This window comes from Euprymna scolopes, chromosome 6 (genome assembly GCF_053919585.1).
Source record: "Euprymna scolopes isolate OS-2025 chromosome 6, ASM5391958v1, whole genome shotgun sequence".
In the NCBI taxonomy this organism is placed as follows: domain Eukaryota; kingdom Metazoa; phylum Mollusca; class Cephalopoda; order Sepiida; family Sepiolidae; genus Euprymna; species Euprymna scolopes.
In genome coordinates, this window is record NC_136487.1 from 10,652,513 (window position 1) to 10,680,209 (window position 27,697).

A 27,697-nucleotide genomic window follows, 5' to 3' on the forward strand; every position below is an offset into this window, starting at 1 on the left:
TTTTTTTTTTTTTTTTTTTTTGCAAATCATTGAAAGTGTGGTATCTGTCCCGATACTACACTTTATCTGTTCTGCCCCTCAGTCAGTGAAAGAAAAAAAATCCTTCTAGACAGGATATTTTTAACCCAGTCTAGTGCCACGGGGGGGGGGGGAGTTAGGAGCTGAATTTTCTCCCATATAAAAACACTGACATCCCTCGTGACCTCAGCATGCATGCATGCATCACTTTCTAGTAAAAACAAGCCAGCAATCTATTGTATTTCATTACTTAAAAAAAAAAAAAAAATTAAATTAAAAAAAAAGGCACGTATTTGTTTACTTCGTGACCCTTCTAAATTCAAAGGTGATTTGAAAGCCATTAAACTGTTGATGAAACTGGCTTACATGAAAAGTAAAGGTTCAAAGGGAAAATATGGATTTTAGAACGCGCTCCTGTTGTGGTAAAACGGATTAATGAATGAATTTTCATTGCATTGAATGATGGTCTGATATTGATCGATTAAAAAAAAAAAAGGGGGGGGGGAAGAAAGAAAGAAAGAAAGAAATTGTCAAATGCTCAGGTTGGCATCACTAGAATATCAGAAGAATGGGAATTTTTTTTTTAAGGTTTGTTCTAGAATATCTCAGGTGAGAGGGGGGTTGTATTTTAAAGCATCTGGACAGAGGGCAGAGATCTATACTCTCAACTTTGTGCTATTGACTCCTTTTGAAAGAGACAGACACAGAAATGTACAGGCGAGGAGACAGAGCGACAGACGGGCAAGAGAGAGCGACAGACGGAGAGCGACAGACGGGCAAGAGAGAGCGACAGACGGGCAAGAGAGAGCGACAGACGGAGAGCGACAGACGGGCAAGAGAGAGCGACAGACGGGCAAGAGAGAGCGACAGACGGGCAAGAGAGAGCGACAGACGGAGAGCGACAGACGGGCAAGAGAGAGCGACAGACGGGCAAGAGAGAGCGACAGACGGAGAGCGAGCGACAGACGGGCAAGAGAGAGAGCGACAGACGGAGAGCGACAGACGGGCAAGAGAGAGAGCGACAGACGGAGAGCGACAGACGGGCAAGAGAGAGAGCGACAGACGGAGAGCGACAGACGGGCAAGAGAGAGAGCGACAGACGGAGAGCGACAGACGGGCAAGAGAGAGAGCGACAGACGGAGAGCGACAGACGGGCAAGAGAGAGAGCGACAGACGGAGAGCGACAGACGGGCAAGAGAGAGAGCGACAGACGGAGAGCGACAGACGGGCAAGAGAGAGAGCGACAGACGGAGAGCGACAGACGGGCAAGAGAGAGAGCGACAGACGGAGAGCGACAGACGGGCAAGAGAGAGAGCGACAGACGGAGAGCGACAGACGGGCAAGAGAGAGAGCGACAGACGGAGAGCGACAGACGGGCAAGAGAGAGAGCGACAGACGGAGAGCGACAGACGGGCAAGAGAGAGAGCGACAGACGGAGAGCGACAGACGGGCAAGAGAGAGAGCGACAGACGGAGAGCGACAGACGGGCAAGAGAGAGAGCGACAGACGGAGAGCGACAGACGGGCAAGAGAGAGAGCGACAGACGGAGAGCGACAGACGGGCAAGAGAGAGAGCGACAGACGGAGAGCGACAGACGGGCAAGAGAGAGAGGGAGAGCGACAGACGGGCAAGAGGGAGACGGAGAGAGACAGACGGGCAAGAGGGAGACGGAGAGAGACAGACGGGCAAGAGGGAGACGGAGAGAGACAGACGGGCAAGAGGGAGACGGAGAGAGACAGACGGGCAAGAGGGAGACGGAGAGAGACAGACGGGCAAGAGGGAGACGGAGAGAGACAGACGGGCAAGAGGGAGACGGAGAGAGACAGACGGGCAAGAGGGAGACGGAGAGAGACAGACGGGCAAGAGGGAGACGGAGAGAGACAGACGGGCAAGAGGGAGACGGAGAGAGACAGACGGGCAAGAGGGAGACGGAGAGAGACAGACGGGCAAGAGAGAGACGGAGAGAGACAGACGGGCAAGAGAGAGACGGAGAGAGACAGACGGGCAAGAGAGAGACGGAGAGAGACAGACGGGCAAGAGAGAGACGGAGAGAGACAGACGGGCAAGAGAGAGACGGAGAGAGACAGACGGGCAAGAGAGAGACGGAGAGAGACAGACGGGCAAGAGAGAGACGGAGAGAGACAGACGGGCAAGAGAGAGACGGAGAGAGACAGACGGGCAAGAGAGAGACGGAGAGAGACAGACGGGCAAGAGAGAGACGGAGAGAGACAGACGGGCAAGAGAGAGACGGAGAGAGAGAGACGGAGAGAGACAGACGGGCAAGAGAGAGACGGAGAGAGACAGACGGGCAAGAGAGAGACGGAGAGAGACAGACGGGCAAGAGAGAGACGGAGAGAGACAGACGGGCAAGAGAGAGACGGAGAGAGACAGACGGGCAAGAGAGAGACGGAGAGAGACAGACGGGCAAGAGAGAGACGGAGAGAGACAGACGGGCAAGAGAGAGACGGAGAGAGACAGACGGGCAAGAGAGAGACGGAGAGAGACAGACGGGCAAGAGAGAGACGGAGAGAGACAGACGGGCAAGAGAGAGACGGAGAGAGACAGACGGGCAAGAGAGAGACGGAGAGAGACAGACGGGCAAGAGAGAGACGGAGAGAGACAGACGGGCAAGAGAGAGACGGAGAGAGACAGACGGGCAAGAGAGAGACGGAGAGAGACAGACGGGCAAGAGAGAGACGGAGAGAGACAGACGGGCAAGAGAGAGACGGAGAGAGACAGACGGGCAAGAGAGAGACGGAGAGAGACAGACGGGCAAGAGAGAGACGGAGAGAGACAGACGGGCAAGAGAGAGACGGAGAGAGACAGACGGGCAAGAGAGAGACGGAGAGAGACAGACGGGCAAGAGAGAGACGGAGAGAGACAGACGGGCAAGAGAGAGACGGAGAGAGACAGACGGGCAAGAGAGAGACGGAGAGAGACAGACGGGCAAGAGAGAGACGGAGAGAGACAGACGGGCAAGAGAGAGACGGAGAGAGACAGACGGGCAAGAGAGAGACGGAGAGAGACAGACGGGCAAGAGAGAGACGGAGAGAGACAGACGGGCAAGAGAGAGACGGAGAGAGACAGACGGGCAAGAGAGAGACGGAGAGAGACAGACGGTCAAGAGAGAGACGGAGAGAGACAGACGGTCAAGAGAGAGACGGTCAAGAGAGACGCAGAGAGAGACGGTCAAGAGAGACACAGAGAGAGACGGTCAAGAGAGACACAGAGAGAGACGGTCAAGAGAGACACAGAGAGAGACGGTCAAGAGAGACACAGAGAGAGACGGTCAAGAGAGACACAGAGAGAGACGGTCAAGAGAGACACAGAGAGAGACGGTCAAGAGAGACACAGAGAGAGACGGTCAAGAGAGACACAGAGAGAGACGGGCAAGAGAGACACAGAGAGAGACGGGCAAGAGAGAGAGCGAGACGGGCAAGAGAGAGAGCGAGACGGGCAAGAGAGAGAGCGAGACGGGCAAGAGAGAGAGCGAGACGGGCAAGAGAGAGAGCGAGACGGGCAAGAGAGAGAGCGAGACGGGCAAGAGAGAGAGCGAGACGGGCAAGAGAGAGAGCGAGACGGGCAAGAGAGAGAGCGAGACGGGCAAGAGAGAGAGCGAGACGGGCAAGAGAGAGAGCGAGACGGGCAAGAGAGAGAGCGAGACGGGCAAGAGAGAGAGCGAGACGGGCAAGAGAGAGAGCGAGACGGGCAAGAGAGAGAGCGAGACGGGCAAGAGAGAGAGCGAGACGGGCAAGAGAGAGAGCGAGACGGGCAAGAGAGAGAGCGAGACGGGCAAGAGAGAGAGCGAGACGGGCAAGAGAGAGAGCGAGACGGGCAAGAGAGAGAGCGAGACGGGCAAGAGAGAGAGCGAGACGGGCGAGAGAGAGAGCGAGACGGGCGAGAGAGAGAGCGAGACGGGCAAGAGAGAGAGAGCGAGACGGGCAAGAGAGAGAGAGCGAGACGGGCAAGAGAGAGAGAGCGAGACGGGCAAGAGAGAGAGAGCGAGACGGGCAAGAGAGAGAGAGCGAGACGGGCAAGAGAGAGAGAGCGAGACGGGCAAGAGAGAGAGAGCGAGACGGGCAAGAGAGAGAGAGCGAGACGGGCAAGAGAGAGAGAGCGAGACGGGCAAGAGAGAGAGAGCGAGACGGGCAAGAGAGAGAGAGCGAGACGGGCAAGAGAGAGAGAGCGAGACGGGCAAGAGAGAGAGAGCGAGACGGGCAAGAGAGAGAGAGCGAGACGGGCAAGAGAGAGAGAGCGAGACGGGCAAGAGAGAGAGAGCGAGACGGGCAAGAGAGAGAGAGCGAGACGGGCAAGAGAGAGAGAGCGAGACGGGCAAGAGAGAGAGAGCGAGACGGGCAAGAGAGAGAGAGCGAGACGGGCAAGAGAGAGAGAGCGAGACGGGCAAGAGAGAGAGAGCGAGACGGGCAAGAGAGAGAGAGCGAGACGGGCAAGAGAGAGAGAGCGAGACGGGCAAGAGAGAGAGAGCGAGACGGGCAAGAGAGAGAGAGCGAGACGGGCAAGAGAGAGAGCGAGACGGGCAAGAGAGAGAGCGAGACGGGCAAGAGAGAGAGCGAGACGGGCAAGAGAGACACAGAGAGAGAGAGAGAGAGAGAGAGAGAGCGAGACGGGCAAGAGAGACACAGAGAGAGAGAGAGAGAGAGAGAGAGAGAGCGAGACGGGCAAGAGAGACACAGAGAGAGAGCGAGACGGGCAAGAGAGACAGAGAGAGAGAGAGAGCGAGACGGGCAAGAGAGAGACACAGACAGAGAGCGAGACGGGCAAGGCAGCATGCATACCGCACATTTAACCGACATAAGTCCAGTTCAAACAAACAGAAGTATACAGAAGCTAGAAGTAATGTTAAGAAAGAAATAGCGATAGCTAAGAGAGAATTTACTGAAACCACTAAAAAATGCATCGAAGCACAAAAATTAGGAAATCGTGACTTCTGGAAAATCTACAACAGTGTAATAAATAATGGGCAATCAACAATTCCCCCGCTAACCAACAATCACGAGGTTGTTTGCTCAGCAACCGACAAGGCTAATATGCTTGCCAGCCGGTTTGCCTCGAACTCCACACTGGACCCTTCCAACCACCCCCTGCCTGACTTTCCTTTGCGAACAGACGCCACGCTAGACGATCTAAAAATCACCCCTGCTCAGGTACATGCTATCATAAAAAATCTTGACACTTCAAAAGCATATGGACCTGATCTCATCCCAGCTGTGCTATTAAAAAAGTGCTCAGCCAAAGTAGCTCCAGTTCTCTCCAAACTCTACAACAAATGCCTTAATGAATCATGCTTTCCGGGCTGTTGGAAAACTGCTTCTGTGGTAGCAGTATCAGAATTTTTGTAGGAATTTTTGGCACCCCTAACACGAAACTGCGAATACAATATAAAAATCTCGTAATTTCTGTTAAAAGTGGGTTATTTATTTTCTTTATGGATTATACTTCCAAAATAAACTATTACAGTTGTTTTAAAAGTAATAGAAATATTTTTTTTTTTTTTTAAAACAGTAATGAATTTTCCGAACTCAATATTTTTCAATTTTTAAACTTTAAAAATCTATCAAAATTTTTCTATTGATTCTATTTTTACGATATTTTCAGGGTCAATGTGGAATTTTATGTTCTTTCCAATAAACCGAATATAATATTTTAGACAAACGTTTTTTTTTTAAATTCACGCCCCCCCCCCCAGTGTCACCCATTTTCAACTTTCTCTTAAAAAGTAAATAATTAATTTATGTCGGAGAGTTTTATATATCACAAATTGAAGAGAAAAGGTCAATAAATAATATATTCAAATTTAAAACGAAAAAAAAATCCCTTTAGAAATTTACCTGTAAAGTCCGAAGTTTAAAACCTTATTTTATAAGAACACATTGTTTTTTTTTTGTCTTTTTTTTTTTTTTTTTTTAATGAAACCTTGGTCCTTGCTCCTTTAATTGAAAAACAATTAGGGCTTGAATTACATTTTTCGAGGAGTTATAAGCTTGGAAAGACAGGGGGTCAAATAATTCACGCCTCTCATTTTGAAATGTCTATTAAAAAGTAAATAATTAATTTATGTCGGGGAGTTTTATATATCACAAATTGAAGAGAAAAGGTCAATAAATAATATATTCAAATTTAAAACAAAAAAAAAAAAAATCGCTTTTTTAGAAATTTACCTGTAAAGTCCGAAGTTTAAAACCTTTTTAAAAAAAAAAAACTTTTTTTTTTTTTTTTTTTTTTTTTTAATAAAACCTTGGTCCTTGCTTCTTTAATTAAAAAAAAATTAGGGCTTGAATTACATTTTTCGAGGAGTTATAAGCTTGGAAAGATGGGGTGGAATTATTCACTATTTTCACGAAATTTCTGACACTGCTACTTCTGTAGTACCAGTATTCAAGAATTCTGGCGAAAGAACTGACCCATCAAATTATCGCCCCATTAGTCTCCTCCCACTTTTCGCCAAAATATTTGAGACCATAATTAACCAGGCTCTAGTCCGGCACCTTATAGATGCTAAACTCCTGACTGACAAACAATATGGATTTAGACAAGCCCGTTCCACAGCTGACATCCTCACTGTAATCTCTGAACGTATATACCATTCGCTGGACAAAGCGGGGGAGGGCAGAGGGGGTAGCTCTAGATATATCTAAGGCTTTTGACAGGATATGGCACGAGGGTCCCTCCAGGAAAATTAAATCATATGGTATCACAGGTAGAATACTTAACATAATTAAATCCTTCTTAGATAAGAGAAAAATCCAGGTTGTCCTCGACGGTCGAACATTTAAACAGTGTGATATAAATGCGGGAGTGCCTCAGGGGTCTATTCTTGGACCTCTATTGTTCCTGATATTTATTAATGACCTCTCCGACAAAACTGCCTCTGAGATGGGTATATATGCTGATGACACTACACTCTATAACAGGCATGACAGGAAAACAAATGAACACATATCTAAAGAAATGGCAAAAACACGAGAGGATGACCTCCAATCTGTAGTGGAATGGAGACATAAATGGATGGTCACATTCAATGCTCCAAGACTAAACTGGTTTCCTTCAATAATTACAAGAAATCTTCTCTGCCACCAATAGCAATGGCCAGTGACTCCCTGTCTGAGAGTACATCTTTCAAACTGCTTGGCCTAACGTTCACAGGAAACATGAGCTGGAACAATTATATTGAAAACATTGCCAGGGCCGCTGCGTAAAAGATAGGCTCTCTCTACCGTGCTAGAAAACTACTAACACCTGAAAGTATCCTGTACCTCTATAAGGCCACCATTCGCCCATGTATGGAGTATTGTTGTCATATTTGGGATGGTGCATCTGCTACTAGTCTTTCGCTCCTAGACAAGGTTAAAAAAAGTCGCCAATCTGATAGGTCCTGAACTGGTATCTAAGCTTCAGCCTCTGTCCCATCGACGAAATGTTGCATCCCTCTGCTTGTTCTACAAGTATTTTAATGGTGAATGCTCTGACGAACTGCAGACACTTGTGCCCCCACGACGTAGACACCCTCGACAAACCCGACAGGCAGCTAAATCCCACCCCCACACAGTAGAGATCCCTAGATGTAAAAGATCTTTCTACTTCAGTAGTTTCTTCTCCAGAACCGTGAGACTCTGGAATTCCATTCCAGGTTTCTGCTTCCCTAACTGTACTGACATGCAGAAGTTCAAGTGTAATGTGAACCGACATCTTGCTGCCCAAATCCCTACATAGTGCCCCAGTAGTTGCTGCCCCTGATAGTAGCTCCCTACACCAAAGTGGCAATGTGCCTTGTTTGGGGTGAAAATGTAATAAAAAAAATAAGTGAGACACTGAGACACAGACAGAGAGAGAGTGACGGGTAAGAGAGAGAGAGAGAGAGAGAGTGACGGGTAAGAGAGAGAGAGAGAGAGTGACGGGTAAGAGAGAGAGAGAGAGTGACGGGTAAGAGAGAGAGAGAGAGTGACGGGTAAGAGAGAGAGAGAGAGTGACGGGTAAGAGAGAGAGAGAGAGTGACGGGTAAGAGAGAGAGAGAGAGAGTGACGGGTAAGAGAGAGAGAGAGAGTGACGGGTAAGAGAGAGAGAGAGAGTGACGGGTAAGAGAGAGAGAGAGAGTGACGGGTAAGAGAGAGAGAGAGAGTGACGGGTAAGAGAGAGAGAGAGAGTGACGGGTAAGAGAGAGAGAGAGAGTGACGGGTAAGAGAGAGAGAGAGAGTGACGGGTAAGAGAGAGAGAGAGAGAGTGACGGGTAAGAGAGAGAGAGAGAGAGTGACGGGTAAGAGAGAGAGAGAGAGAGAGAGTGACGGGTAAGAGAGAGAGAGAGAGAGAGTGACGGGTAAGAGAGAGAGAGAGTGACGGGTAAGAGAGGGAGAGAGAGAGTGACGGGTAAGAGAGAGAGAGAGAGTGACGGGTAAGAGAGAGAGAGAGAGTGACGGGTAAGAGAGAGAGAGAGAGTGACGGGTAAGAGAGAGAGAGAGAGTGACGGGTAAGAGAGAGAGAGAGAGTGACGGGTAAGAGAGAGAGAGAGAGTGACGGGTAAGAGAGAGAGAGAGAGTGACGGGTAAGAGAGAGAGAGAGAGTGACGGGTAAGAGAGAGAGAGAGAGTGACGGGTAAGAGAGAGAGAGAGAGAGTGACGGGTAAGAGAGAGAGAGAGAGTGACGGGTAAGAGAGAGAGAGAGAGAGTGACGGGTAAGAGAGAGAGAGAGTGACGGGTAAGAGAGAGAGAGAGTGACGGGTAAGAGAGAGAGAGAGAGAGAGAGTGACGGGTAAGAGAGAGAGAGAGAGAGAGAGTGACGGGTAAGAGAGAGAGAGAGAGTGACGGGTAAGAGAGAGAGAGAGAGTGACGGGTAAGAGAGAGAGAGAGAGTGACGGGTAAGAGAGAGAGAGAGAGTGACGGGTAAGAGAGAGAGAGAGAGTGACGGGTAAGAGAGAGAGAGAGAGTGACGGGTAAGAGAGAGAGAGAGAGTGACGGGTAAGAGAGAGAGAGAGAGAGAGAGTGACGGGTAAGAGAGAGAGAGAGTGACGGGTAAGAGAGAGAGAGAGTGACGGGTAAGAGAGAGAGAGAGAGTGACGGGTAAGAGAGAGAGAGAGAGAGTGACGGGTAAGAGAGAGAGAGAGTGACCGGTAAGAGAGAGAGAGAGTGACCGGTAAGAGAGACAGAGAGAGTGACCGGTAAGAGAGACAGAGAGAGTGACCGGTAAGAGAGAGAGAGAGAGTGACCGGTAAGAGAGAGAGAGAGAGTGACCGGTAAGAGAGAGAGAGAGTGACCGGTAAGAGAGAGAGAGAGAGAGAGTGACGGGTAAGAGAGAGAGAGAGTGACCGGTAAGAGAGAGAGAGAGAGTGACCGGTAAGAGAGAGAGAGAGAGTGACCGGTAAGAGAGAGAGAGAGAGTGACGGGTAAGAGAGAGAGAGAGAGTGACGGGTAAGAGAGAGAGAGAGAGAGTGACGGGTAAGAGAGAGAGAGAGAGAGTGACGGGTAAGAGAGAGAGAGAGAGAGTGACGGGTAAGAGAGAGAGAGAGAGAGTGACGGGTAAGAGAGAGAGAGAGAGTGACGGGTAAGAGAGAGAGAGAGAGTGACGGGTAAGAGAGAGAGAGAGAGTGACGGGTAAGAGAGAGAGAGAGAGTGACGGGTAAGAGAGAGAGAGAGAGTGACGGGTAAGAGAGAGAGAGAGAGTGACGGGTAAGAGAGAGAGAGAGAGTGACGGGTAAGAGAGAGAGAGAGAGTGACGGGTAAGAGAGAGAGAGTGACGGGTAAGAGAGAGAGAGAGTGACGGGTAAGAGAGAGAGAGAGTGACGGGTAAGAGAGAGAGAGAGTGACGGGTAAGAGAGAGAGAGAGTGACGGGTAAGAGAGAGAGAGAGTGACGGGTAAGAGAGAGAGAGAGTGACGGGTAAGAGAGAGAGAGAGTGACCGGTAAGAGAGAGAGAGAGTGACGGGTAAGAGAGAGAGAGAGTGACGGGTAAGAGAGAGAGAGAGTGACGGGTAAGAGAGAGAGAGAGTGACGGGTAAGAGAGAGAGAGAGTGACGGGTAAGAGAGAGAGCGAGAGTGACGGGTAAGAGAGAGAGCGAGAGTGACGGGTAAGAGAGAGCGAGAGTGACGGGTAAGAGAGAGCGAGAGTGACGGGTAAGAGAGAGAGAGCGACGGGTAAGAGAGAGAGAGCGACGGGTAAGAGAGAGAGAGCGACGGGTAAGAGAGAGAGAGAGAGCGACGGGTAAGAGAGAGAGAGAGTGACGGGTAAGAGAGAGAGAGAGAGAGTGACGGGTAAGAGAGAGCGAGAGAAAGATGGGTAGAGAGAAAGAGGGAAAGTAGGGGATAGAAAGCGTAGACTAAGAGGAAGATTTGGAAACTAAACAGAGGAAGAGAGTGGGGATAGGTATGGGAAAGGTGTAGAGACAGGGATGTTTCGCGCAGATAAATAAAATCTATAAATCTCTAGATATCAATACATAGAGAATTAGATACTTCAACTGCAATTTTTTTAAACATGGTAAGATAGACGACAAAGGTCAAAAGGGGGAGAAGTAAAAAGTAACTATTGAAACCGCTTAAATTTTCTGGTTAATAGGACGAGGATTTCTGGATGTTGGTAAAATATTTCATTTTTTTTCTTTCACGAACCATTCCGTTTTATGACAACGCCCTTAGCGTGTGTGTGTGTGGACTAACACATGTCACCGTGTGTAACGTTTAATTGTGATATGTGTGTATGTACGTATATAGAAAAAAGTGGTTGTGTGATGAAAGTTTGGTTCGTGTGTAGTACATTGGAATTATGAAGGCCTCTAAATACCTACCAAATCACGTGTTAATCTTTATGCGTGTGTAATGTTTATTTCAATGGAGTGTGTAAATGTGTACTCGTCGTCAAGAGTTTATTTTGCGTGTCGTTGGTAGAGTCGCGATGAGAAGTAATAGAACAGTGCAAAACAGACAGAGAGTGAGGGAATGAGTGAGAGTATGAGCGAGTGTCATTTTTTTAAGGCCGTAGAAGTGTTTCAAGCAAGCCACGAATAGGTGTACGACGACGGTAGATAAGTAAATGAATAAACAATATTAGAAATCCTGAATAATGTTATGGTTGGGCGAGTTAAGCAAGGACTTAAAAATCAAAGTGAAAAAAAATTACGACAACCAACTGTAACATCAAGTAAGAGATACGAGGAGTGACTTACCATCCGGGAAAAGGAGGAGAGAGGGAAAAGAAAAAGAGGGGGATGACGTGCGTGTGTTACGGTTTGAGTGGAGCAAAAACACAAGAAAAGGAGTTTTAGGCAATATTATAACAAGTGGGGGGGGGGGGTCACGATTTTTTTTGTTTTTAATTTAAGCACCCTGGTAGTAAACGTAAATATATCAGAGTTTTAGCTTGGAGGGGGGGGACGATAAAGTTACTACTTTGAATGTACTCGTATCTAAGTATACTTATCACCATCTATTTGCCTCCCCACAAAGGGCAAAGTTATACACCAGATAGTTATTTATCTGGATGTATTCAACTCTTCATAAAGAAATTCTGGATAGGACAAAAAAAAAAAAATGCCTTGTTCAAAAAAGATTTCTCCTCTTTCGACTGATACTACACTTTAATAGCAGTCCGAAGGTCAATAACGTGCACACGTATTCTAGTTTAGATGCCTCATCATAAGGACAAAGTTAAACACATGTTTTTAAGAAAATTATGCCCCCCCCCGTCAGAAAGAGAGAGAGAGAGAGAGAGAGTCCTGAATGTAAACAAAAATGCATGTATGATCCCATCAGCACAGCACTTCCTCGTATTCAAGTACCAGAAAATACCCATAATACGCAAGGAGATAATGTTTAGGAGGGTGGATTCTTTAAACAGATAAAACACTTTCATCTTTCCTTCGTTTTTTGGTACCTTTTTAACATCTTTATACAGTTTGCATACTTTTTTTATTAACTTCATGTAATAACACGTACCACGAAAAAAAAAAAAAAAAAGTGGGGGCACGATATTAAAATATACTTTAGCAAGTAAGCTACACGGACCCGTTTGTTTCATTTACGTGGGAAATCAGGCGATTCGCCGATTAGCCCGACGATTTCACCCGAGAATGCAACAATCATTTGTGTAGCTTGTCAGATTAAAGTTTTTGTTCTGCTACTAAACTAATCATGTCTTGAACACTTAAATACTGGAAAATAAATGCAATAATGTTATAATATAATCATATATACAGGAAATAAATACATTGTGCAAGTTGAACATACTAACACACTATAAACTTTGGTTCATTCAGAAGGATGTCATCTGTCGGTGGTTTAATAAGAGATTACTTGGAACGATTGGCTGATGTATATAGCTAAGGAATGATTGAACAGATAAGAGTTAAGGGAAGCCAGCTAAAAGGTTACATAATTTCAAAAAGTTAAAACATATACAAAGTTTAGATATACAGCAACTGTATATCTAAAACAAACACACATACACAGAGTTTATACAAGTTCTTCAGCCACGTGTATACCTCAAGGAGTGAGGATAAAAAATCGGGTAAATTGAAGAAAAGGTAATCTTTTAAAAAAGACATGAATCGTTACATTTAATAAAACAAATAACAGAATTTTGGATTAAGCACTTGCTGAGTTTCTTTAAAAAAAAAATAAATAAATAAAAAATACGGTGATTTGATGCAAACTGATGCTAGTGTTTTTTTTTTGTTTTTTTTTTCATCGCTAATAATTTAATAATGGTTACGTTAAATGTAAATAAACTCAGGCTGTCGATAAGATTTTTTTAACCAATATTTACCGAAAACAGTAAATACTAAATACGAATTAATAGATAAAAAATAGTTATGTGACATTCGGTCGGTACTAGTTTTTACGGCCCTTGCGATTTGTTTTTGAGGATGGGTGACGAATCTATGCAGAGATTAAAAAGAAAGAAATTTGAAAGAGTATACAAATTAAGAATCCGGTGTTTAAAAACGAACACATAAAATTTCAATTTGCAACCATAATCACAATAATCAGGCGCAAGAGAAGAAAGAAAATTAACGAAAAATAAAAAAAAAGTAGTGCCATGTGCAATGTTAAAATTCAAGAGGCGGAGGATGTAAAAAGACATTAAAAATACATTGTTAGAAAAATAAATAAAAGAATCGAGTTAATGGAGACGAAATATTAAATACTAAGGAAGATCTTAAGGCTTTAAATTAAACGAGGAGAAGGCAAACATTCAAATAACAGTCGAAATAAAAACATGTATGGAGACAAAAAAAGATGAAGTTTCCCCTTGGCTGCTTACCTTGGTTGGTATTTTTAAACTGAAAAAGAGGCTCACTCACCAAAAAAGAAAAAGAGAAAAGCTATGTCCGTTTGTCTTTTCTTTTTTGCTTTGTTTTATATAAAATAAAAATATTGATAGACTCTCTGCGTTACTTTAAATACTACAATAATAGATTAATTTTAAAGAACTTGAAAAAGGCTGGGGTTTTTTTCCCTATAGATACAACCACATGGGTGTAAGCGTTAGATTGAAGTGTACAGTTCAGGCTGGACAGAGTGAGTGAATGGTAACCGAAAGGGGGTAGGGGATGAACTTCGAGGTGTGACCCTCCTCCTCCTCCTCCTTAACCACCCACAGACTTGTTTAAAAAAATAAAAAATAAAAAAATAAATAAATGTTTCAAAATACTATACAAAATATCTACTCTACCTCCAGTAGCTACCGTATGTACGTAGAAACAGATAATACTAATATTAAAGACGAAAATAAAATAGAAAAAAAAGAAGAGTGGTGGAAGGGGGGGGGATAGTTTTTACTTTCAAAGATCGCACCTGGCCCCTTGCTCGTATTGTCCGAACCGAACCGAAACCGCTGACATTTATTAGTACGAATTAAATTTGTATGCATATATATATATTCATATTTTGTTATCTATAACGTCTTCAAATAAAATAAAACGACGTGTTTCTTTTTGGAGGTGGGGTGGAGGAAAAGAAAATCACACACACACACTATATATATATATATATATATATATATGTGTGTGTGTGTGTGCATGTGGTGCCCCCCCCCCAGATTAGAGACACTGGATGTTTCAAGCAGAGGGAGGTGGAGAAGAAGAGCTGGTAGCATTACGTCTTTTCCAAAATGTGTGCATCAAATAACTGTATGTATACACATATGTGCATTGTATTTACAAAACACAATTCTTTTTTTAATAACCTCAAAAGAAAACAAAGATTATTAGCCTCAGCAAAGGAGAGAGAAAGAAAGAAACCGATTGGGGGGGGGGTAAAACTAAGAGAGGATAAAGAGGAAAGTAAAGAAAACTTCGCGCGCGTGCGTATATATATATATATATATATATATATATATATATATATATATAAGAGAGAGAGAGAGAGAGAGAGAGAGAGAGAGAGAAAGAGTCTGAATATTTTTATTAGTGTGTTGGGAGAGAGGACGAGAACGTGTGTAATAAAAAAAGAAGAGGAAGGAGTAGGCTTGGGTAAAAGGAAAGCAGGAGTATCGAGGTGACAAAATTACCTTCGCTCTCTAAAGAGGTGTACATTATATTTAATTTTCAATAAAGAGCAACATTTATGTATCTACAGTAAACGATTTGTATATGTGTATGTATTATGTGGATAGTAGATATTCTGTGTGTGTGTGTGTGTAACTAAACTCTTTGGTGCCACCGTCGTAGTCTAGTGGTGGTAGCAGTTCAATTAGAACAAGACTGCGTATTATTCACGGAGAGTAATTTTGTCTTGCCTTTTTTTTTTTAATTCTTAAGGGTGATTTTTAAAATCCATGTGTGTGGATGAAGAGGACTTCATGGGGTCCTCGAGGTGGTAGCAGAGTGGAGTGAGAATCCTTCTTCTAGTCTCTTAGATGAAGGTGATTTAAAACATTTGTCTCTACCCAGAGTGGCCCTTTTTTGGGGAGCTGGATTTTCCACGTTAAAAACCTATCTTGTGTGTAACTGTACTTGTGGGGAGGCAAGTTAAATATGTAAATAAACACTAAAATGATTCAATTATTTGCATGCGTATGGGCGTTAGAGGGAGGAGGGTGGTGTGTGTGCGTGTGTGACGAAAAAAAAAAGAAAGAAAAGAAAACACTCGAGTGTGTGACGCACACACACACACAGCAAGTGACACTCGACAGAGTGCTAGTTTTTACTTTTGGTTGAATCGAAGTAAGATGTAGAGTATCTTTCCTCCCTTAATCGACTTTTGAAAATTCTTTTATCTAACATTTCAAATATTAAAAAATTAACTTTCGTGTAAAATTGATTACGCAGTAAATAACAGATTAATTATGCAGCATTATCCGATGTGACACGTAGAAAAACGTATTTTAGAAAAATGTGAAAGTTTTCTTGGGGGGGGGGTATGTCATACCGTTTCAACTGTATACAGTAATTAACCGTACAATTAAAAACGTACAGAGCCTAAGCGTCGCCGTACATCTGACATTTTCCTTATCCTTTGAGCATTTCATTTTTTCCCTTTCTTCTGTCACGTTATCACATAAATAAATAAAATAAAAAGCCGACAAAATACACATGCACACAGAATCGGCAATACACAATTTACTTATGCAAAAAAATTGTGTACTTAATGTGTGCATTTATTATTACTTGTTAAACTTTATTACAACATTACAAAGAATTAAATTAATGGTAAACATCAACATCACTATCAGTGTTCTCTCTTCATCGGAGTAATTTCAAGTTTGTTTTGTGTCAAGTTGCACCCTCTCATGATACATATTAGAATTATTCTGCATTTCGGACAGCGATATAGATACATCTCCTCAAAAAGATAAAATGACCCTAGGTATGCAACACACACACACACACACACACACACACTACATGTATGTGTGTACTAGTGTTTTGTTTTAGGAACAGTTACATCCGGGTGTCTTTATAGTACTACCTGCTTTTTACCATCTATATTTTGATGGTATTCATTTTTTTTTTATCATCACAGAAAATGGGGATACATTCAACGATAGTTATCTTGTTTCATACTTGTTTAAAATAATAATAAAAAAAAATTCTTTCCACTGTCTTGGTTCCAATGACTATTCATTTTTATATATACCTACGGGATTTGATTGAATTAAAACACACACACACGCAAACAGACAAACAACAAAAAAAAATAAAAGAAAAAAGAAAACCTACCATTCAACCTTAATTTTAAAAATTAAAAAAAAAAAACGGAAAAGAAAGATTAACAAATATAGATTTGTAAAAATGATTTCATATTTATTTTAAAATGTCCACACTTACCTTTAAAACTGAATTCTTTTCTTTTTCTTTCGTTTTTTATTTATTTTTTTTTGTTTTATATTTCGATGAATTTTCTTGACGAATTGTTGATCAGATTTCAATCGAAGCCTTTTTGCGCCGGGATTGCGCCCGTTCGTGCACCTGTTTTTTTTTTGGTTTTTTTTTGACCCCCCGATTGCGGATGGCGTTCTTGTCACCAAGAAGAATATCAGATAAAATGTACAATCGCTGTCAATATCTAAGTATTAATATTCGACTTATATTGTTTCAGACGAAGAACAACAGTTACACGTCTGAGCTCGGAGTGAAAAAAAGAAAAGAAAAAGTGCTCTTTATAAAAAAAATATAAATTGTTACTAAGAAGTGCGTTTTGTTTTAAAAACTTAGTGCATTCTGGTCTTAATATGCATTAGCGGTTTAAAATAAAGACAAGCACTTTTTAATACATCGATTTAATTTTAATATTTATTTTATTAAAGGAAGTGAGTTTGTGCTTATATCAGATTCCGTTCGTTTTTTTTTTCTTTTCTTTTTTTTAGTAGGCTAGCTTCCCAGGCATAACTTCCGTCTTTGAAAGAGGGGTGATTTGTCGCCTGAGGGACACTCACCATGAAATGCCAACAGGGCTCGATCGTACCAAATTTATACCGATTCAGAATGCTCTTTTTTGTGGATGTTGAATAATATCACCACATTAAACTGACCTCGTGTTAACCTTGATGATGGGGGAGGGGTAATGAACAGTTTAACTTGTCTAGTTAGTTGATAAAGAATTAGTTTAATTCTAAAACTCATAATAACATTCGAGTCGCTTATATAAAAAAACTTCTTGGAGGGAATCTAGAATGTTTGAATAAATAAAAAAAAAAACACGAACACAAAGTCTGTTCGTAGATTGATACAAAAAGAACTTTTATGCATACATTTATTTGCTTCTCCACAAAAACAGAATGTGAAACAAGGTCGTTTTTAATGGGGGGGGGGACCAGTTTCCCAAAAAGGGACACTGGAAGTAGGCAAAAATAAAATTGCCTTAGTCCCACTCCCCTCCTCAAGAATTTCCCCCTCCGTTGACTAAGAACAAATTAATTTGAGTGTAGCTTGTAGCATCAGAACAAATACTACACTCTGATCCTAGCCTGCAAGAAACCCACTTAATAAATGTTACTTTGACATTTATTGGGTGGTTGGTTTCTGCCAGTATTTTGTTTAATGTTCTATTTTTGAGCGATTATCCAAGCTTCAAAGATGTCATCACTCATCCTCTCATGCTGGCCATTTTTTTTCTTTACACGTAACTACTTGTTTTTCAAACTGAATAAGCGCTTTAAAATAAATTTAAACACTAAAAGCTTATCCAGCTAGGTAGAAGAGTAATTTATTTTGCCTTTGATAACAGTTATTTGTTATATATTTGTTTTTTGACAACTTTTTCGTTTTATTGTCTATAGTAAAAAAAAATGTTCAAACTTTTATTACTTCTTAGTCCCTATTGTCCGTCTCCACGAGTATAGAGTTGGACACAAAATCTGATTTTTAATGTGAGGAGGCACCGTGGATTGCGATAAAAATTAAAATTCCCTCAGTTTTGAAAAATTTCTCCTTCAGTGACCGAAGAAAATATAAAGAGTAGTCACAATACTAACTGATACTACACTCTTTTCTTTTACTCTTTTTCATCCCAAATAAGTCGTATTGCCCATTAGACGTAACAGAGAACTCAGCAAGATGTCTTTTCACGTGACATTTAAACTTCATCAAGTTAGTATAGTTAGGAAAGCAGGAAACAGGGAATTAACAAAGTTTCGTTTTCTCTTTCGGGTAAGAAAAATATTTTTGAAAAGATAAGTCACCGAAAGCAAATGTTATTTAAAATATAGTTTGCAATAAAACAAATTAAACGTTTTACGAAATTTTAATTTCAAGTGTTTTTTTTGTTTTTTTTAAATTACATTTTAAATAAATGTCTTTTGTGTGGACAGTTTAAAACAAAAAAATCAAAATATGACTAATGGCCTTCGTTTTAGTTTTCCCATATTTTATTATTTCGTTTTAATAAATATTAGATTATTCAGGTAATCATTCGTAAGTGACATTACCGTTATTCGGAATCTTAACTCACTGTTCTAAGGGAGGTAAGTTTATTTTACTCAAGTACCTATTTACAATGCCTCCCCACGGGACAGAGTTAGACACCAGGGTCGTTTTTTAACGGGTAGAAAAGGTACAAAAAAAAATTGTCTCAGTCGTGAAGGATTTCTACTCCACTGAAAGAGAAATGGAAGTGCCGCAATGCAATGCCGCATCTGAAGAACAGTTTATTTTACTCACGTAGTTGAAAAAAATCGTTTCTTCTTACAATTACTCGAATTTTTTGTTTAAGAAAAATTACAATATCGTCGCATTTTACATTACATGAAATGAAGTAGTTAAAAATATAATTTTTCTTACAATTCTTAGTACAACAGAGTTACCTCCCTTAAAACAATAAGTTCAGATTCCGAATAGCCGACAATATTAGGAAATTAGTTGGGAAATTCGTCAAAAACAGCGTATTTTGCTGTAACTACTCATTTGTGACCTATTTGCGTTAATAAGATAATATTTTATAGAGCTTATTAACATTTTAAGATACCGTAAATATCCGGTTTCTGAGCAAAGTAACCATCACTGTTTATGTTATTAACCAAGTCAAGATAGCAACTTTGCTCATAACCAATATATACGGAATTTAAAATGCTTAGCAGAAATAGGTCACAAAAGAGTAAGAAAAAATGTCTAGAGTAAAAAAAAAAAACAAAAAAAAAAAACGGCAATTCGGAATCTGAACTCATTGTTCTAGGGGGGGTATAAATAATTTTTCTTACAATTGCTAGAATGTTTTATTTAAGAAAAAATAGTCGTATTTTAGATTTTTTTTTTTTTTGCCATTAAAACTTTGATACATTAAATAAAGTAATTGCAATTTTTTCTTACAATTCTTAGTAAAATAGAATTACCTCCCTAAAAACAATTAGTTAAGATTCCGAATTGCTAAATATGCTATTTTGACTATTTTTCCAGCGACTAATTTGTGTCGCTAAAGTCTAGTGGTTAAATTTTTGATTCTGAAAAAACAACATATAGAGACATATATTCAATTAAGAATTTAAGAATTTATTGTTTGACAATAAATTCTTAAATCGAATATATGTCTCTATATATTGTTTTTTCAGAAATTAAAATTTAACCACGAAACTTATATATTGCTCTATTCTTAAATATTGAGCTTTTCCTTTTTGGCTAGGATCAGTTTGAAAATATTACTTCAAGTAATATCTATCAGGATTTTTCATCTCGGAATTCTATCAGTGTCTCATCTCGCTTATATATATATATATATATATATATATATATATATATATATATATATATATATATATATATATATATATATACCAAAGTTACGTAGAGGTGAGAAACACGGGTAAACACAAGATCTTGTTTGATATATTCTTTTTCACAGAGAGATTAATACTAGAATAATTTACTTCTCATGGTGATGAGTCTAGTGAGTGATCAAGGCAAGACAAATGTCGGGTCACGTGTTTTAACAATGGTTATTGAAAAAGTACTAAGGACTAAGGTATTTTGAATATTGGTAACTTTTATATGCAAACAAAATAAAAAGAATATATGCATCCGTTTTAAAATAAATTTTGGTACTTGTACAGTTTAGGCAAGACATTAAAAAATTAAAAAATTAAAATATCGAAAAAAGTTTAAATTGCCACAAAACTACTTGGATGCATCCGCGTTCGAATAACTGGCATATGATTAATTATGTCATCACAAGGCAATATGATATTCACGACTTCATGGTAACACGCTTATTTTATGCCAGTTGTTCCTATTTACAATGCCTCCCCACGGGACAGAGTTAGACACCAGGGTCGTTTTTTAACGCAGAGAAAAGGAACAAAAATAAAAATTGTCTCAGTCGTGAAGGATTTCTCCTCCACTGACAGAGAACAAGAAATTGAAGTGCAGCATCTGAAGAACAGATACTACACTTTGAGGTATTTATTTGCTCCCCCACTGAGCAAATTAGGCACAAAGCCGATTTTTAAAGTGAGGAGTGAAGGGGAAATGGGGACCAACTCCCCGGGGAGTAGGGGAGCTGGATAGTGACAATTGGTATGAAGGGTTGCCCTTACATTGACCAAGGTCTTATATGTGGGGTCGCCCCCACATATGGTCTTTGCTTGCAGTATCTGCCAGAACAGATGCTACACTTTGATCTTGTCCTGAAAACATCTCTTTGTCTTCATCACAGGCGAATCATAAAATCAACTGTTTCAAAACGTATTAACGTTGAACCACTGAAGAATTCTGAAATGTGAACTGAATTGTCCGACAAGGTAGAAAAAACTTAGAGAATGTAGAAGTGAATGATGACATTGAAAGATTCTGGAAGGCCATACGTGATGCCACGCATGCCACTGCCATGGAAATGTTAGGCTTACCAATACATAAGCATCAGGATTGGTTCGACAATCAGAATATTGAAGCGCAAGATCAAATCCAGAAAATGCACCGTGCCCACAAAGCATGGATTAATGACAAAAACTCTGCAATGAAAAAGATGGCTTACAAAACCTGTAAAGCACAAGTGCAAAAAGTACTACGACAAATGAAAGAGAAATGGTGGGATGATCATGCACAGTCTATTTAAGCGGCATTTCATAAGAAAGACACCAAGTTCTTTTATGAGGAATGAAGAAAGATTTTGGTCCTCAACAATCGAGAGCTTCACCTGTTTCTGCAAAAGATGGGATCTTGTTGACTGATAAAAGCGATATTTTGGACCACTAGAAAAAACATTTTGAGACACTTCCTCTGTTATGGGCGACGATGTTATTGGGTCAATTCAACAACTTCCTGAAAAAAACAGAAATGTCTGAGCTGCTGACTCTACAAAAAGTCTTTAACACTATCAAGTAAATAGCAATGGGTAAGGTACCTGGTAATGATGTTATACCACCAGAAGTATTTAAGACTGGTTGCCAAAAGTTGGCTAGAAAATTGCATGCTCTTTTTGTATTAATTTGGATAACAGGAAAAGTTCCCCAAGATTTCAAGAATGCGTATATCTTTATAAAAACAAAGGTCTTCAAAATATCCATGATAATCATCGCATTATATCTCTTCTTTCAATTGCTGGTAAAATTCTAGCCTGACTTATACTCAACAGATTAATTCGGTTTGTTGTTAATGAAATCTATCCCAAATTGCAGTGTGGTTTTTGTGCTCTTTGGAGAATGACTGATATGATATTCTCTTCGCGTCAAATATGCAAGAAAGTTTGTGAGAAAAACCAAGAGTTGTACATGGTATTCAATGACCTTACCAAGCTTTTGACACTATGACCCGTATAGCTCTTTGGAGGGTATTGAAGAAACTTGGCAGACAACATGATAAAACTGATAACATTTTTTCATGGGGGATGAAAGCATTAATCGTGTCAAGTGGAGACTCTTCTGAACAGTTCAATGTAAACGATGCCACCAAACAAGGATGTGTTCTGTTTGCTCTATTCTTCTCGATTATGTTAAAACACGCATTTTCAGATGTTGATGCTGGAGTAAAATTTCAGTTCCATACAAGTGGAGAAATGTTCAATCATCAGTGCTTCGAAGCTAAAACGCTCCTTCATAGAACAATGATCAGGGATTTGCTATTTACAGCTGATGCCGCACTGGTTGCAGCCTCCCTTGAGAAAGTTCAACTTCTTATTGATCAGCTTTCTGCTGCATGCAAAGCCTTTGGCCTAAACATCAGCATAAAGAAAACCGAAGTCATTCACCAGCTCCGACCTGCACCAAAGCAGGTACACAGTGTGAAACAAAATCAGCCAGTCCACAATTTTCCATTAATGTTGATGGAAGCAATCTGCAATATGTAAAAACCTTCACATATCTTGGTAGCATTGTAAATTCAAGTGTGTCGATGATGAAAAAGTGAATAGAATCTTTTGAAAAACTGAGTATCCAATTGTGGAGAAACCGAGAAATAAGCCTGAAAACAAAGTTAGAATTGTATAAAGCCGCCATACGTGCCATGCTGATGTACGCATGAGACATATGGATGTCTTGTAATAACCAAATTAAGAAACTTGACGCCTTCCACAAGAGATGTCTCCATACTATTTGTGATTTTACTCTTAAAGGTCAGATATCTAATACAGATTTGCTTACACTTTGTGGTATCAGTGGAATAAAAGATTTCCTGATTCAATCAAAACTTTGCTGGGGAGGCCATGTTGTTCATAAGATACTGAAACAACTCTTGCACAGTCAGCTTGATGGTGGTAATCAAAATGTTGGATGTGCTTTTGTTACAAACACAAATTGAGAGCTAACCTCACAGCTGTCCAGCTTGATGGCAGAAATTTTGAACTCAATGTTAGTGATAGAGCAGCTTGGAAGAGTATATGTCACTAGTGAATCAAACACTTCTCCACGGCTTGTATTCACAAATTAAAGAAAAAAAGGCTAATAAAAAAAGCAAATGCAAATATACCAGCAATGATTTCCTTCAATTCTCTCAATCCTCACACCTGCATCCACCGGTGGATCCATTTGCTTTTTTTATTAGCCTGATGTTGAAGCATTTCTCCTAACAAACACCCCGGATATCTTAGCACTAAGTGAGACTAACCTACACTCCTCCATCCCCTCTAACTAACATGCCCGGATATCTCACACTCTGCCGTAAGGACTCTGATATACATATGCACGGGCTTGGAGTCTGTATTCGAAACACCCTCCCCTTGACTAGAGAAAGAAAACTAGAATCGGACGATCAAGCCTTTATGTGCTTTAGACTTAACATGCAACATAATATTAGTTACTTTTATTTTCTCTACCGCTGCTCTCCCTCGACCCAAGACTCTAATAAACAAAGTCTCTGACAGCATAGATACAGCACTTTCCTTTGACACTAGTGCACAAGTACATGTATTTGGTGACTTCAATGTCCACCACAATAACTGGCTTGGATTCTCTACTTACACAGATGCAGCTGGTACCACAACACATAGCTTCTCTATATCTCATTCCGTATCACAGATGGTTACATTTCCAACCCGTTTCCCTGACCAGCAAGAGCAACACGCATCACTTTTAGATCTGTTTCTGACTACAGTTCCTGATGATTGTGTTACGAACGCCCACAGCCCACTTGGGAATGCTGATCATGTAGTGATAATAGTTGAAATCACCCTAAACTCTAGAGCCAAAATGTAAGAGCCATTGCTCAAAACAACGAGATATTATAAAAAGGCTGACTGGGAAGCCATCAGGGATCTCATTAGAGATGCCCCATGGTGAAATATCTTTTCACTTCCTGCTGAACAGTGCACAAATGAGACCACTGAATGGTTCAAAACAGCAATTGAAGCACATGTCCCCACGCAGAAATTTTATAGAAAGCCGCACTCTCCCCAATGGTTTACTTCCACATGTGCAGCTGCTATCGCGCAAAGGCAACACGCGTACCACAGATTTAACGGACATAAATCCAGTTCAAACAGACAGACGTATATAGAAGCCAGAAGTAACTGTAAGAAAGAAATAGTGACAGCTAAGGGAGAATTTACTGAAACCACTCAAAAACGCATCGAAGCTCAGAAATTAGGAACCCGTGACTTCTGGAAAATCTACAACAGTGTAGTAAATAATGGGCAATCAACAATTCCCCTGCTAACCAACAATCACGAGGTTGTTTGCTCAGCAACCGACAAGGCTAATATGCTTGCCAGCCGGTTTGCCTCGAACTCCACACTGGACCCTTCCAACCACCCCCTGCCTGACTTTCCTTTGCGGACAGATGCCACACTTGACGATCTGAAAATCACACTTTCTCAGGTGCATGCCATTATAAAATATCTTGACACTTCAAAAGCATGTGGACCTGATCTCATCCCGGCTGTGCTATTAAAAAAGTGCTCAGCCGAAGAAGCTCCAATCCTCTCCAAACTTTACAATAAATGCCTTAATGAATCTTGCTTTCCTGCCTGCTGGAAAACTGCTTTTGTGGTACCAGTTTCCAAGAATTCTGGGAAAAGAACTGACCCAGCAAATTACTGCCCCATTAGCCTCCTCCCACTTTTTGCCAAAATATTTGAGTCCATAATTAACCAAGCTCTAGTCCATCACCTTACAGATGCTAAACTTCTTACCGACCAACAATATGGATTTAGGCAAGCCTGTTCAACAGCAGACATTCTAACTGTAATCTCTGAGGGTATATACCATGCACTTGACAAAGCAGGGGAGGGTAGAGTGGTAGCTCTAGATATATCTAAGGCTTTTGACAGGGTATGGCATGAAGGTCTTCTCAGGAAAATCAGATCATACCGTATCACTGGAAGAATACTTAACATAATTAAATCCTTCTTAAATAAGAGAAAAATCCAGATTGTCCTCGATGGACGTACATCCAAACAATATGATATAAATGTGGGAGTGCCTCAGGGGTCTATCCTTGGACCTCTATTATTCCTAATATTCATAAATGACCTCCCTGACAAAATTGTCTGTGAGATAGGTATATATGCTGATGACACCACGCTCTATAACAGACACAACAAGAAAACAAATCAACACATATCTAAAAAAATGGCAAAAACACTAGAGGATGACTTCCAATCTGTAGTGGAATGGGGACAAAAATGGATGCTCACATTCAATACTGCCAAGACTAAACTTGTTTCCTTCAATAATTACAAGAAACCTTCTCTACCAACAATAGCAATGTCCAAAGACTCTTTATCTGAAAGCACATCTTTTAAACTCCTCGGCCTAACGTTCACAGGAAACATGAGTTGGAACAATTACATTGAGAGCATTACCAGGACCGCTGCAAAAAGGTAGGTTCTCTCTACCATGCTAGAAAGCTACTGACCCCTGAAAGTATCCTGTACCTCTATAAGGCCACCATTTGCCCATGTATGGAGTATTGTTGTCATATTTGGGCCGGTGCATCTGCTACTAGTCTCTCACTCTTAGACAAGGTTCAAAAGAGAGTTGCCAACCTAATAGGTCCTGAACTATCATCCAAGCTTCAGTCTCTGTCCCATCGATGTAATGTAGCATCCCTCTGCCTGTTCTACAAGTACTTTAATGGTGTATGTTCCGACGAGCTGCAAGCACTTGTACCACCTCTACATAAATACCCCCGACAAAACTGACAAGCAGTACAATCCGACCCCTTCACAGTAGAGATCCCTAGATGTAAGAGAGCCTTCTACTCCAGTGGTTTCTTCCCCAGAACCGCTAGACTTTGGAACTCCCTGCCAGGTTCCTGCTTCCCCAACTGTACTGACATGCAGAAGTTTAAGTGTAACGTGAACCAACATCTTGCTGCCCAACTCCCCAGCTAGTACCCCTGTAGCCTGTGTCCTTAATAGTAGCCCCCAACATCAAAATGGCAATATGCCTTGTTTGGGGTGAAAATGTAATTAAATATATATATATATATATATATATATATATATATATATATATATGTGAATAAAAAGGAAAAACCTAAAAGAGTAAAAACAAAAATAAAATCAACGTTTCGTCCCCATTTCAGGGGACATCATCAGGATTTCTAGGCGAGGATGTACAGGAAAGACGGTCATATCACATGCGAAAGAGGAGAAGTTTAGTTCTCTTTCTGTTCTGGAGAGCTCTCCAGAACAGAAAGAGGACTGTACATCCTCGCCTAGAAATCCTGATGATGTCCCCTGAAACGGGGACGAAACGTTGATTTTATTTTTGTTTTTACTCTTTTAGGCTTTTCCTTTTTATTCACACACACACACATATATATATATATATATATATATATATATAGAGAGAGAGAGAGAGAGAGAGAGAGACAGAGAGAGAAAAACACAGACATACAGAATGATTGGGGAAAGCTTTTTTTGATAGATTTGTCTTATTATTGAAAATTTATTTTTTCAGATTAATTTTATATAAATAAAACAAACAAATGACAAAAGTCTATATTTCAAATTTCATGACATTGACCATCTTACAATTTATTCCTTTAATTATGTTGACGTTTACAATTCTTGACAGCAACTTTTTCGTAGCACAAAACATTCTTTTAATTATTATATCAATCAATGAATCTATTTTTCCCTTAACTCATCATAAGAAATAGCAACTATCAATCCACCAAAAGAAAATAAAATGCTTTTGGGAATGATTACAAAATCCGAAAATCAGAAAGGAAGTTGCAATTACCTTTTATTTTATCTTTTATTATGCCATTTTATGCAAAATGGCATAATAAAAGATAAAATATGTTGCAATATTTTGGAAGTATAATGGGGTATGATTCCACACAGTCGGGCGATTCTGTTTATAAACAATGCTGCTAGGAACTGACGAATCGAATTAATTCACATTCTGCTACCAACCAATCAGAAACCAGAATTGCTCCATAAATATTAAACCTTTTCTGTAGCAATTTTGCATGTTTTTTCTGTCTCGACACGGTAAGAATCTTTTGATCTGCGGAATTGTCTACTGCAAACCAGTCACCTCTCAAGACTTATTTAGAACAACAAACCATCGGAAACTGTTCTGAAACTAAACATGGGTTACACTTCTAGAAAATATCAGAAATCAGGAAACTGAATGCTCTGTTTTTATCAATATGGGAACTTGGTACTATGCTACAGCCGTTCAAAGATGCTTCAACTATGATCCTATTTAAACACAGGAAATAAATGTGAATGTTGCCATGGTCGTGCGCTGGGAAAAACCAGGTGCTCTGAGAATTGGAGTTTTCTGTCGCCATAAGAAAAAGCATTAGTGTCACATAAGCAAAAAAAAAAAAAAAAAGAAGGGAACTGAAACATGTAGATACAGTTAGGCAATCAGCGACTTTTATCAGTTTGATTGACATGCATGCGACTTGAAAAAAAGATTTCATCATTTTTTTTATTGTGTCGGATGTGAAAGGACGCTAATATATGCCAGTCAGATAGCTTGACTAAGAAATGCACCGAACGGCCATGTATGTAATCATGAAGAAGTCGGGTCACTAACTTGATGACACAAGGCCTTAAATTGGGAATACTGAGACTATGGAAGAAGGAGGAAGAAATATGAAACAATATCTTCAATCCAAACAGAATTAGAGGAATGGATTCATTACAACTCAAAGCAATAAACACGACACCCCATGAAGGCCAGCGAACATTCATTGTAGTCGGACTCTTATAGTGTTTTGCGCCGAACCCTGTTGGACAGACTCTGCCTTAAAGAGCATAGGGTTTCGTACCTCCTATGAACCATCTATATATATGGATTAATATCTCCTATGTGGATTACCCAATGGACAGGTTGGTGCCTTCTCTCTTTTT

At 40.8% G+C, this 27,697-nt stretch overlaps 1 protein-coding gene across 3 annotated transcripts in view; it reads right to left on the reverse strand.

Moving 5' to 3' along the window:
- LOC145277501 (uncharacterized) overlaps nucleotides 1-16,596 on the reverse strand; it is a 35,722-nt gene extending 19,126 nt beyond the window's left edge. The window contains exon 1 of one of the 3 annotated variants that reach the window (XM_080128894.1): nucleotides 16,291-16,596. The gene's annotated coding sequence lies outside the window, so the exon portion shown is untranslated. Of the gene's footprint in view, nucleotides 1-13,283; nucleotides 13,540-16,290 lie in introns of those variants that run through there. The other 2 variants (XM_080128895.1, XM_080128899.1) reach the window with 2 other exon arrangements.
- Nucleotides 16,597-27,697: the final 11,101 nt, after the last annotated feature.